This window comes from Schistocerca cancellata, chromosome 8 (genome assembly GCF_023864275.1).
Source record: "Schistocerca cancellata isolate TAMUIC-IGC-003103 chromosome 8, iqSchCanc2.1, whole genome shotgun sequence".
Classification (NCBI taxonomy): domain Eukaryota; kingdom Metazoa; phylum Arthropoda; class Insecta; order Orthoptera; family Acrididae; genus Schistocerca; species Schistocerca cancellata.
In genome coordinates, this window is record NC_064633.1 from 259,331,068 (window position 1) to 259,345,379 (window position 14,312).

The window sequence follows — 14,312 nt, forward strand, 5'->3', positions numbered from 1 at the left end:
CACCTGGCTCGTTGAGGAACTAGAGATATGCCGGATCAAGGATGTATCAGCATCCGGCACATATCATCATGGCAACCAAAGACAATAAATAAAACAGATACTGTTCAGATCGATCTACAGAGGGGAATATCTTTATCACATCTGCCCTCATATATAAATGCAGCTATACAACAACAAACGGTACACTATTAAATATACATATCACTTTTTTTGTGATATGTTACAATACAGCATCACCGGCCTATTGCGGTCTAACTGTGTTGGTGAGGCAGTAAATTTATCCACAGGGCAGTGACTGCGTCACTGCAATTCACTTTGGAGGTGTGGCGGTGGGACTTGTAGTCCCGTACCACCCTCTGACGATGACAGTACTACATGAGTCAGGCAGAAAAATTTAGCCTAACGTGGGCAGGTATGATTGGAAAGTATTGGACGTAGAATGGGGGCTAGTCCCGCCAAATGATGCGTCCGTGGTGGGCGTGCCAGACCTATCGTTAGCCATGGTCGGAATCCGATTCCTCTAGTATGGTTAGGGGAACCGGATGTCGATGCCAACGGCGTGGAAGTGTGGTCCCAACGTGGCGTAACCAATGGACAGTGTCCCGCAAGGCATCCACTTTCTCATAGAGCCGCCGCGCGTTGTTGCGTATGGTCGTCTTTAGGGGGACGATATCAGCTTCCTCGTGGAGAGTGACAATTCTCGTGAGTGGCGGGGCGTGCAGACTCCACCTGAGCACCTTGTTCTGTAGGCGCTGCAATGTCCGCATCCTGGTGACACTAATCGTGGCCCATGCAGCAGATCCATACGTGAGGGCAGGCAGGATAACTGTTCGGTAAATGCGGAGCTTGGTATGCAGGTTAAGTTCCCTACTGCGAAAGAGGGGGTACAAAGCCCTGGTTAGCTTTTGCCCCTTGTTGGTGACATACTCCGCATGACAGTGGAAGAGCAACTTGTGGTCCATGTGGACCCCGAGATAGGTGGTTGTCGGGGACCAGGGCACCTGCACACCTGCAATCGAGATATTGCGGCGGAGGACTGGCCGCCGTTTCGTGAAGTAAACTGCCGTAGTTTTGGCGGCATTGAGAGCTATTTTGTTTGTCCGGCACCAGGTGATAGTGGCGTCCACCTGTCGCTGGAGGCGGGCGACGACGGCCTGAGTAATGCGGCCGGTGGTGTATAGTGCTGTGTCGTCAGCGTATTGTGCAAGGTGGCACTCGGGGATGACCGGCATATAATTCACATAGATATTAAAAGGGATGGGAGATAGCGCCGATCCTTGCGGAGTGCCTGCCGACAATTGGCGAATGCCAGAGCGCATTCCCGGTTGAGCCACTGAGAGGGTCCTGCCACGGAGGAAGTCATCAACGATCTTGACATAAATATCCGGTATAGGGGTCTGTGTCAGCATCTTGTGTACGAGGTTGTCTTGCCAGATTTTGTCGTAGGCGATTTGCAAGTCCAGAAAAGCGGCAGCTGTCGACTTGCCAGTGTTGAAGCCTTTGCCGAAGTGTTCAGTGATCCGTAGGACCTGCAGCTCAGCAGAGAGGTGCGAAGTAAATCCCAGCTGCTGCATTCTTTTTCTAATAATATACAGGTTTCTTGTTAGAACAGACTGCGAGAAAGAAAATTCTCTGCTGTAAAAATCTACAGTTTTCCTTCCTTTGTTGCTGATGGTTTTAATTACGAAAGTGGGGCATTTAAACAAATGGAACAAATGTTTCTCCCACGTACATTATTTCTCATTACGTATATTTCTTGCATAATTGGTGTATGCAACAATGAGCTTTTTTGTTTTCTTCCTCACATACAGTTGTCACATGAAATAGAAAAGTTGTACTTCTGGCTTACCAGTTTATGATTATAAAACTAGTACAGAACTCGAATTTGCAACAACAATACACAACGCTCGAAGTGAGAGGAGAGGAGAGAAGATAAGATAGAGGGCTGAGAGGACTTGGACATGAAGAGCGGAAAAGAGACGGGTAGGAAAAGTGGACAGGAGCACAGGAAGAGAGGTGTTGGTGAAGCAAATCGACAGGGAGGGGTGGGGGGGGGGGGGGGAGATGGCCAGGGAAAGGTGGGAGGAGAAGGAGCAGATTGACAAGGGGAGGGGAGGAAGACATGGACAGATACATGGGGAGTAGCAGATAATGGCGTATGTCCAATTCACAAACATATTAGAAACGTAAGGTTTCTCTTTTTTGCTTTTCTATGTAACTAGACGTAGCCACAGCAGAGTGCGGCTGGGTACAGGTTGTCTCTAACAAAATACAAGTACCTCTATCAGTGTTTCTAACAATTACATTCATGAATTACAACAGTGTGGCAGGACAGTGGAAGACCTGGTTGGTTAAATAGGTCTCTTATTAGAAAAAATAATTTAGCACAATACTTATTAACAATTTTCGTACAATGAGCACAGATGTTGCCTCCAACTTGTAGAATTGAAAATAAAGATCCAAGGTTCTCAGGCAACTAAGCAATTTTAAGAAAAAGAAACACGGGCGTTGTAGAAACAAAAACAGTTGTTGTCGCCAATTATCACCATTGAAAAAACAGTAGCAGTGGGCAGGCACAATCGGTCGAAATTTTGAAACCCAACTGCTGTTGGCATCAACACAAAAATAAGAAAAACATACGTAATTCGCCATTATACAATCTCGGAGGTTGCCTTGAGGCACCTGATCAACGAAAACTGTTCTTGAGGTTCCTCATGTGTCGGCAATTGTTGCTGCGGACTCGTTTTGACATGACCTCCATCTCACGGCAAGAATTGACCAATGTAACGCCATTCCTCTCTTCAGCAGCTATCGCCGGCTACACCGCCCGTCCAAGAGACTTTCTGTCCATGAGTGTCTCGCCGCTCCACAACCCATGCTCGACGAACGCCCTTTGTTGCTCATCCGCCGTTAAACACAGACTTGCGCAGTGTACACCGGCAAAACGGTGGCGTGTCCATCAGGGCACGGCAGTACATGCACTGATGTCTCAAAAACCGAGTAACCCCAAATGCTCTTCTTCGTATGACTTGTCTCTTCATATTTAGTGGGTGTTTCCGTAAGAACGTACAGAAATGTAACAGGACGTAGAGAATGCACCACTCAACAATTTGAGTTAGGGAACATGGGAATGGAGAAGCCAGCGTAAAGAGATGCAGAAGTAAACTTTTCTGTCGCTTTGCCTCGCATCACTGTCTTCCAGCTTATTTACAACAAACACGCTTACAAGTTTACACGTAATGTGCTGTTTATTTACATGTACATTGTTTCCTGCAAGGGAACAAGGAGGACGAGCCTGATAACTAAGAAGTCATGATGCAGGTTATGTTTACTTCTCCATAAGGTGGCTCTATTGTATCGTATTTACATTGTCCCATGACAGATCGTGCTATGAATCAACTACAGACCAATTTATTACTCAGTGCTATTCAGAGACGTACAGTAAAATACGATGGAGCAATACCATTACAGTTTCGCAAAACTCAGTGACATGTACCTTATATATGGAGATGTACGTTGCAATGCTCTCCCTACTGAAAGGCTGTACAGGGAACCATTTCTTAACAGACATCATCCGCCACGACGAGTGTCTATTTCTGTCGATCGATGAATGCTGGTGACTGGTTCGTTGGAAACGAACGAGGGACCTAGCAGCATGAGGACCACTTGCACATCCGATTTTAAAGAGCTGCTGTTACGTGTTGCAGCGGACACCACTACCAGTATTCGTCGTATCGCAGGTGAAATGGGTGCTGCACGTACAGATATTACACTCACATCACTCACACAATGCCTGTGACTGACTTTGCACCAAGGGGAACCTTGGATCAGTGTTTGCTCCAACAATGGACTGATCGACCTGATTGTTTACAAATCGTGCTGTTTACTGACGATGCCTCATTCGATCGTGATAGTATTTCAAACACCAGGAACAGCCATGTATGGGGTGAGGAAAACCCTCACGCTGCAGTAGAGTCACACGAAGTACGTTTTGCTACGTATGGTATTATAGACGACAATCTTATTGGGCCATAACTTCTACTCGGCCGTCTGAATGGGCACCTGTAGTTGAGGTTCGCGCAGATTTCTATCGGAGTTGTTGGAGAACATACCCTTGGCTGTCCGTAAGAGGATGTGGACGCAACCTGGCGGTGCGATCTGATGCTTGCATTGAGGTGGATGGCCATCAGCTTCAGCATGATTTGTAAAGTACGGTAAAAATGGTATGTTTGTTGTGTCAATGATGGTATTTGCAGTTAACTGTAACTAATATAAATAAAAATGTACATAATAATGTGATTTTATTCCTATTATCTCCTTAAACTGGCTTCACCGAAGACAATTTCCCTACCTCAAATAGTTCAGTGGAGCATCCTCTATGTCCTGTTAAATTTTTGCACGCTCTTACGGAAACACCCTGTTCTTTTCTGGTGTTAACTTTCTCATGCACATCCCTTAACTTCAGTACGTCCTGTTTCAGTGCGTCCCCACAGCTCCACTTCATCTTCTTTCTTCCCTCAAACTCTACCTTCCCTAACTTCAATATCTTTCTTCTCTTTTTTCCTTCTTCCTTTTCATTCTCCTACTCCTCTATTTGTTTCTTACTGTTATGTTTTACCTCAAGACAATCTCCGTCTCTTCCACATTCTTCAAACTCAAATTTATCATCACTCGCCACACTTTCAGCTTGTGGAGTCTGTTCACTTTTCATACTGACATTTCTGCTTTTATTATATCTGACAGGAACATAGGCATTACTATCTGCTCCCCTTGCACCTTCTGGAACAATATTTTTCTCTTTTATATTAATAAATTCTTCCTTTTTGTCTCCCTTCGTTCCTTGTCTTCTCTGTCTTTCCACTGCCCACAGTCACTGTGGTTTCGGAAGATACACCTGTACAAGCTTCATCTTTCTCTTTCCAGCAACTCGTCTTTACTTGTTAATCTACTTCCTTATTTTACAAGTATACTTCCCAGGTACAATGGTTTTTCCTGCTGTAATTTCTTTTATAGAGTCCTTTTTCTCTTCCTGTGACCTTTGCGATTATCTTGTTTTTTTTTTTTTTTTTTTCACAATTGATGCTACCTTAACGGCCGATATGTAGTCATTCGTCATCGCCTTGCTTTATAATTGGCTTGCCGTAAGCGTCGACCGCCCTACGAGTCGCCTCCTGCATCGTGTAGCTGTCAATGACGTCACTTATCGGCGTATCCACTAACTTATACACAGTTCACCTCACTCACTCCTTGGCTGCCCATGACGTCACTCAACTTTGTTACAGTTACTGGCGTCATCCACATTTGCGTAGCTATTTCTGCTCCGGATTTTGCTATAAATGATCTCTTAAAATTCTACAAAGAACATTCACATCCAACAGTCTGCGGCTAAGCCATGTCTCTGCAATATCCTTTCTTCCAGGAGTGCTAGATCTGTAAGGTCTGCAGGAGAGCTTCTGTGATGTTTGGAAGGTAGGAGATGAAATATTGGTGGAATTAAAGCTGTGAGGAGATGTCACGCGTTGTGCTCAGGTAGCACCGGCTCTGTAATAATAATAATAATAATAATAATAATGATAATAAACTGAGTGAATGGATCAACGATGAACTTTAACAAACTTCGTGGGACGTTCGCCCCGAACAAATCCAACAATCAATAACGAACAAAATGGGATTTAAGAAAAAAAGGTGGTAGAGCAGTCGCCCGCGAAAGAGAAAGGTCTTGATTTCGATTCTCGATCCTGTACACAATTTGAATTTGACAGGAAGCTTCAATATTGACAGTAATATCTATAGTGTTTATTGTGATATGGTCTTCTGGTTTCTTAATAGTTATTATACCCTCTTCGTAGCCTATTTAGTATTCCTGCTCCTAATAGTTACTTCGTGTATGTGCATATCTCCAACCACACAGAACTTCGTTTTATGTATTATTTTGCTAATAGTTCTGTCTCCTGTTTTCTTCGCGCGATATTCTGTTATTTTTGCTCTTATTTGACCCTATGTTATTTCTTTCCATATATTATCCTGGTAAATCGTTTCCATAGTTTCATGACAGACCATGTGTTGTTCTGGTGCTTGACTATTGTTATAGAAGGCTTCTGCCAGCTCCACTCCAAAAATTTCCCACAACATTCCATCGCCCTACTCACACTAATTCTCTGCTTTTGGCGCCTTCCTTTAGAGTTCCAAATCTTTAATTCGTCATTTGAGGCACATCTTCGTTACGTAACTTGTTGATAATCTTCCAACAACAATCAAATACTTCTATTACTACACCACGGGCTCCATAAAAGTTATACTACATTATCTTTAGCATCCTGAGACCCAAACGTTTGAATAAAATTCATTTTACTTCATTGAACTGTGAGCTGCTTCTATTTTTCCTTTGCTTCGCTCCGGTGTTCTGCTACGTTCCTTCACAATTCCTGCACATGATCAGAGTATACAGATCATAATGTTTTAAATCCCAAATTGAGAAGTTTTGTTCCCTCACAGCACCACACATAATTTTCATCCTGTACGGCACACATGACAACATTATTTGAAATCTCTCGTAATTTTCAGGCTATTCCCTTGGCATCGTATACTATCGTAGCTCGTTCGCGTAAAGTGTTTACCTTCACTCTGGTGTCTCTTTGCGATTCTACATCTTCGAGGCCACATGTTCACATACTTGAGCTACCAACTGAGCTTTAATACCTAGCACTTCTCGACAACCTGCTCTGTTCTTGCTGTTAGAGCCACGATTTTATCTTGTCCTTCTTGTTTGAGGCTTCTCAATTCGGTTCTCACTTCTAGCTTCAGTTCAATGTTGGCTCCTTCCATTCCTGTCTGACCTGTTTTCATTTCTGGTTCCATGAAATTTGCACCAATTCACTACCCCGTGTTCAAGTTTGCTGCAGAAGTCCAAACATACTTTTTTAATTACGCTAATAATACTAGCTACACGGTCACCAGATAAAACGGTTTGTTAGAAAACGTTTGCTGAACTTCATGTCTGCTATTCTGCTTCCTTTAAAGTTACTACACTGTAACTTGCACGACTTGAATAATATTTCTTACACTTGCTTATGTTTTAGAAAAGTAAACAGAAATTCAGCTGCCATCTCAGTACTGATTCGTCGATGTGTCTCATTAATTCATGAAAGGTGTTATCTACTAACATACACATAAAACTCTATTATTGTCATTACATATATTCAGGTAATTACTACTTGCACTAATAAACAACTTTACTGTTTTGCTGCACTGCATCACGCCTTCTCTTCCTAATGTAGCCATTGTATGTATGCACACACTCTCATTCATTACACACACGACACAAGAATCGAATGACAAAATACCTTAATATTAATTACTAAAATAAGTGAAGTAACCCAAGTTCAAATTCAAGCAAAGCCACTAAAGATCAATGCACCTATACAAATCTCCAAAAACTATATCAAGCGCCTGACCGTAGGTAGTGGTATATAGGCATGCGATATGTGTATATCATATTTCCACAATAGAATAAACTACCAGAGTGCCGCAATTACAAGCACGCTGATTGCTGATACCGTCAATTTATTCGTACAGTTGAGAAATGCAAAAGAGTTGAGGTTTTATTAATTTCTTACAGTTCACCACTGTCCCAAAATGTTCTAAACTGCTTCACCCTTTCTTCTCAGATCTGTATTTTTTCGTTTTGCTTTATATATGGGAGCCCAAAAGTTAACTCAAAACTTCTTCCTAATACAATGCATAAATAACTTCCTTTATCGTACTGCCATGACGTACACCATCTATTCAACTCTAAACTTCAACTGTCTTCGTGGTCACCTCTTATCACGTACATTTACAATTTCTCCTAAAGGGCACAGTAATCAAAGTACATGAAGCACAAAATTTACATTATGCGACAGAAATACTACTATGAAAAACATTAACAGATGAGATTACATTCATGAAAACAAATTACATTTTACGATTTGTGTAAAAAATCAGTAAAAAGATAAATTACAGCCAGAGACAATAGTCGAAAGAGGCTTCATTCCGGCCTTGCAGAACGAAAGCCTCATTGTGGAAATGGCGGTCATACTAAGTATGCGCCCAAGTGCCACTTATCATTGGCAGTTAAGCGGCATCTCCCCGTCCCCCTCTACCAATCTCCTTACTATGTAAAGCGGGGATACAGAGCTATATATATATATATATATATATATATATATCCCCGCTTTACATAGTAAGGAGGATGCCACTGACTCAGAAAGAAGGGTGGGTGGTAAATAGCGTGAAGCCAGGGTCTTCCGTTATTGTTTACACCAGTTGCAAGCGAAAAAGTAAGGTGAGTAGGTACTTTTAACTCTTTATAGTTTAATATTCAATGGATCATTTGCACAAGAAATGATAATTATTTGGAGTGAGTCATCGTATCACAAATTATTTTGTAACTATGGCAACATACAAAACACTTATAAGATCCTCTTTTTAGTATGTGGGTGTTGAAACGTCCCCTTAGAAAAATTATATATGACTGTGTTTAAACTGACACACAATATTTTTTAGCGCAACGCAATCTGACTTTCAATAATCCCTACAAAAGAATGGCCCTGACTAACGTTAACCTATACCTTTCACAAATCACTTACCCCACAAAAATCTTCGTTACTCGAACTACTGCAATACAGCGAGCGCCACTACTGCCAGCTAAATAAAAGATTCAAACTACTGAAGGCACTAACTACTGATAGACATAGTTAGCAAATGAAAGATTTTGATAGAGAACAAACAATGTATTTACCTTAATAGTCATAATATATATAGCAGTTCATGACATCCATTCTTACAAATGTACTGTTTCTGATGGACACATCTCCAGATTATCCATTCTCAAAAATCCGCCATCTCACTTCACCACATCCACCACTGCTGGCGGCTCACCTCCAACTGCGCAACGCTACGCGCTGTTAACATCCAGCTGCCCAGAACTACAATGGCGAATATTACAACAATGCCAACCAGCCACTGACTGCACACAGCACAGCGAGTGGTTTTCACACACAGCGCTACGTGGCGTTACCAATATAAAAACCTAATCAGCCTACTTACAGTGTCAGTTGCTAATACCTACGTAACACCTTTTATACATTACAGTAACAGAAACTTTACGGAGAAGAAGCAGTTGTCAAGGAGAAACTTTTTAAATTCCTTTTCAAGTTTTGCTTTGCTGTCTGTTAGACATTTTACATGACTGGGTAAGTTATCAAAAATTTTAATAGCTGCATTATGCACCTCTCTTTATGTGTTAAACACAACTTTAACGTGGAATAATGTGTATCTTTTCCTTCTGGTACTGTATTTATGTACGTTCAAAATGGTTCAAATGGCGCTCAGCACTATGGGACTTAACATCTGAGGTCATCAGTCGCCTAGAACTTAGAACTACTTAAGCCTAACTAACCTAAGGACATCACACACATCCATGCTCGAGGCAGGATTCGAACCTGCGACCGTAGTGGTGCGCGGTCCCAGACTGAAGCGCCTATAACCGCTCGGCCACACTGGCCGGCTTTATGTACGTCTTTGCTCCTTTAGAACTGCCGTGAATCAGTTACAAATTAAATATAATACGAATATGCTATAAAGCAGAAGTAATATGCTAATAAGCAGAATGCCCAACTCATTGTAGGGATGTCTAAAAGATGATTGCGGGTGAGCACATTTTGACAGTATGTTTTTAAGCAATGAAGACTTTCTTAAAGATCAGTTACCTCGGAGCGTTACTACTTATGGAAAACATGCGAAACATTTCAACTGATTGTCTCTCCCCAAGATTTGCAATTATTCTAAATGCAAATGTGGGTGAAGTAAGTTTCTTAGGAGTTCCAAAACGTGCTTTTCCCAAATTAAATTCTAATCACTATGGATACCTAAGAACATCGAAGTTTCCGCAGTATTTACTATTTCATGCTCATGTGTTACACTTCTCACTGACACAGTGCCCACAGATGTGCAGATCTGAATATGTAATGTATTTTTAAAATTGATGGTGAGACCATTCGCAGAAAGCAAGATCATGATACTTTTAACAATACTTACCACTTCTGCTGTATGTTTGCTTGGATTGATTGTGATACTGGGGTCGTTTGCAGAAGGAACTGATTCTGCTTATTGTACGTTCGACAGATGATCGTTTACAGATATTTGGAGCAACAGAGAACCTAAGATTGCGCCTTTGGAAACCACATATGAGCTTTCGCCCTAGTCAGAATAATTGAAACTGCAGCTATAATCAGTGAAAAATTGAGGAGTGTAAATTAGGAACCAAATACTAAGAGAATATAGACAATATTTATTTGCTTTGAATATTTAAAATTTTAGCTATACACCTAAAAATCTCAATGTTCTTAAGCCAAACAGTTCAAATATGTTCTTTTCTTCACAGAATGTGTGGTAAACAAAAGGACAACATAGGATAAAAGGAACAATGTCAGTAACACTCATTTTACTCCGCCAGAAAGAAACTGCCATACGTTTTTAGAGGTTGTAAGGTGACAGAATATATATGAAGGTCACTTTCGCACCTTACATAAGAGTTTTATACATCGCAACAGGATGGTGAATATGACACCTAACTTACTTCGGTGGTAGTGAGCAGATTTGCCTATAAGTACACTCCTGGAAATTGAAATAAGAACACCGTGAATTCATTGTCCCAGGAAGGGGAAACTTTATTGACACATTCCTGGGGTCAGATACATCACATGATCACACTGACAGAACCACAGACACATAGACACAGGCAACAGAGCATGCACAATGTCGGCACTAGTACAGTGTATATCCACCTTTCGCAGCAATGCAGGCTGCTATTCTCCCATGGAGACGATCGGAGAGATGCTGGATATAGTCCTACGGAACGGCTTGCCATGCCATTTCCACCTGGCGCCTCAGTTGGACCAGCGTTCGTGCTGGACGTGCAGACCGCGTGAGACGACGCTTCATCCAGTCCCAAACATGCTCAATGGGGGACAGATCCGGAGATCTTGCTGGCCAGGGTAGTTGACTTACACCTTCTAGAGCACGTTGGGTGGCACGGGATACATGCGGACGTGCATTGTCCTGTTGGAACAGCAAGTTCCCTTGCCGGTCTAGGAATGGTAGAACGATGGGTTCGATGACGGTTTGGATGTACCGTGCACTATTCAGTGTCCCCTCGACGATCACCAGTGGTGTACGGCCAGTGTAGGAAATCGCTCCCCACACCATGATGCCGGGTGTTGGCCCTGTGTGCCTCGGTCGTATGCAGTCCTGATTGTGGCGCTCACCTGCACGGCGCCAAACACGCATACGACCATCATTGGCACCAAGGCAGAAGCGACTCTCATCGCTGAAGACGACACGTCTCCATTCGTCCGCCCATTCACGCCTGTCGCGACACCACTGGAGGCGGGCTGCACGATGTTGGGGCGTGAGCGGAAGACGGCCTAACGGTGTGCGGGACCGTAGCCCAGCTTCATGGAGACGGTTGCGAATGGTCCTCGCCGATACCCCAGGAGCAACAGTGTCCCTAATTTGCTGGGAAGTGGCGGTGCGGGTCCCTACGGCACTGCGTAGGATCCTACGGCCTTGGCGTGCATCCGTGCGTCGCTGCGGTCAGGTCCCAGGTCGACGGGCACGTGCACCTTCCGCCGACCACTGGCGACAACATCGATGTACTGTGGAGACCTCACGCCCCACGTGTTGAGCAATTCGGCGGTACGTCCACCCGGCCTCCCGCATGCCCACTATACGGCCTCGCTCAAAGTCCGTCAACTGCACATACGGTTCACGTCCACGCTGTCGCGGCATGCTACCAGTGTTAAAGACTGCGATGGAGCTCCGTATGCCACGGCAAACTGGCTGACACTGACGGCGGCGGTGCACAAATGCTGCGCAGCTAGCGCCATTCGACGGCCAACACCGCGGTTCCTGGTGTGTCCGCTGTGCCGTGCGTGTGATCATTGCTTGTACAGCCCTCTCGCAGTGTCCGGAGCAAGTATGGTGGGTCTGACACACCGGTGTCAATGTGTTCTTTTTTCCATTTCCAGGAGTGTATGTAATGAAAAAGGGATGACACTCAATCGATGGTATTAACACACCGCTCCTATATAATGCATGTCAGTGAGCAGAAGGTGAAAGAAGCAGCGGGAGGAAACGTTCTGTGTGGAAGTAAGTACGGGCAGATGCAGAGGCAGAACCATGGGAGGCACCACAAAAAGCTCTTAGGGAGTGTCCCATGGCGGGAGTCAGTGACCGGACAGGTGACGCATACTGCAGAGCAAGTAATGGGCCACCAGAAATCGGACAGAAAGAAGCTTTAGAAAAATGCGTTTAGGAATTGCTAATGGATATGAACAACATCAGTGACGCAGGCGATCACATGAACAGCGAATGGTGCACATGTGAGCGGGCACAGACTGTTCGATTGGCAGAAACGAACTAGGAAAGAGTAAAGTGACGATATTTCGAAGCAGTTCAGTGGTATGTCACTTACGATTTTTCAGAATGGTGATTGGAGGTAATAACTTACTGCTATGTGTCATTTCGTTTGTAAGTCCGCCCCGGTAGCTGAGTGTTCAGCGTGACAGACTGTCAATCCTAAGGGCCCGGGTTCGATTCCCGGCTGGGTCGGAGATTTTCTCCGCTCAGGGACTGGGTGTTGTGTTGTCCTAATCATCATCATTTCATCCCCATCGACGCGCAGGTCGCCGAAGTGGCGTCAAATCGAAAGACCTGCACCAGGCGAACGGTCTACCCGCGGGAGGCCCTAGCCACACGACATTTCCATTTCGTTTATAACATCTTGGAAATCAGACAAATGTCTGCCCCACGTATTATGCTGCTTGCTACAATACAAACGACAGAGGGGTTCCAAATCTTTTATCGTCCATACAGCTGGGTTGGCGCTTGGCTTGTATCTGGAAATAAAAATAGGTTTAATTTTTATGTCGCTGCAGCGTGTTTTGGCATTGGGATGAACGATATTGTGGTCTGTTGTCCGATAGCAGTTTAGCGACCTGACCAACGTGTCGAAGGAAATCTCATGTCAGCGCTTTGCTTATGTTCCTGCCCGTCAATTGAATCCCAGCATGCTGGTGTTTGTATCTGATTTCTTGCTAAACCTACTTCGTAATGTTGCTGACCAAAACTAAGTCTATTTAAATGTTTGTATAATTAACTTTATTTTATGATGTAATCCCTTGTGACTGGCCTTCGCACCGTTCATATAATCAATTCTGTCTTTTACCTGGGTTTGGTGGTCTCAGCTCGATATCCTGTAGTGGTTAATTTCGCGTGCTTTGTCCTGCTGAAGCTTGACTTTCCCAACCTTTTTGCGTTGTGGTCACTCCATTTCCACCTGAGTAGCTTGGATTTTGTTGTTTAAAACCTCTAAACCTTCCTGCCTCGTTTGCACGGTGATTATATCTCGGATCGTAGTTACTACCGTAGTTTCTAGGACCAAATTCACTATTGTAGTTCTGCGGACCATCAGAACCATAATTATTATTTGACCTCTGTGATTTTCTAAAACCATTGCAGGCTGCTGTCGCCGAGCGGTTCTAGGCGCTTCAGTCCAGAAGCGCACTGCTACGGTCGCAGGTTCGAATCGTGTCTCGGGTGTGGATGTGTGTGATGTCCTTAGGTTAGTGAGGTTGAAGTGGTTTCTAAGTCTAGGGGACTAATGACCTCATATGTTAAGTCCCATAGTGCTTAGAGCTATGTGAACGAAAACCATTGTTATCATAGTTATCCCATGGGCGATTACCACTCTTTCCAAAACGGATACCTCTTTCTACGTTACTATTGCCATTGTAACTATTATTAAAGCCTATTCGGCTGCTATTATTCCCTCTACCATTGTTTTCTCTCACTGTACGTTGTTTCTTCAGGTCACTGGAGATGAATTCAAGTTCTCTTAACAGCGCTTTAAATGCTTATATATTATCTCCTGCTCTACCAACCAATGACTGCTGATAACGTAACGGTAACTACATTGTGCACATCCGTATGAGTTTCCCAACACTGTATGGATTATGTAAACACTGATTCTTTTTTGTCATTTCTTCGAAAAATCTAACTGGTTTCTTTTCTCCTGAATTTTCGAATAACTCTCTCGGTAACTATTCATACTTCATTCTATTTTGGGTTTCTGTGGACCAGTATCGCTCCAATAATACGGGTTTAAATTGCTCATAAGATTGACAGTTTGCAGCTACTCTTTGCATGGCTTCCACTATTGTGCCGTCCATATGCCCACAAATGAAGTCAAGTTTATGTCTAAGTGGACAATG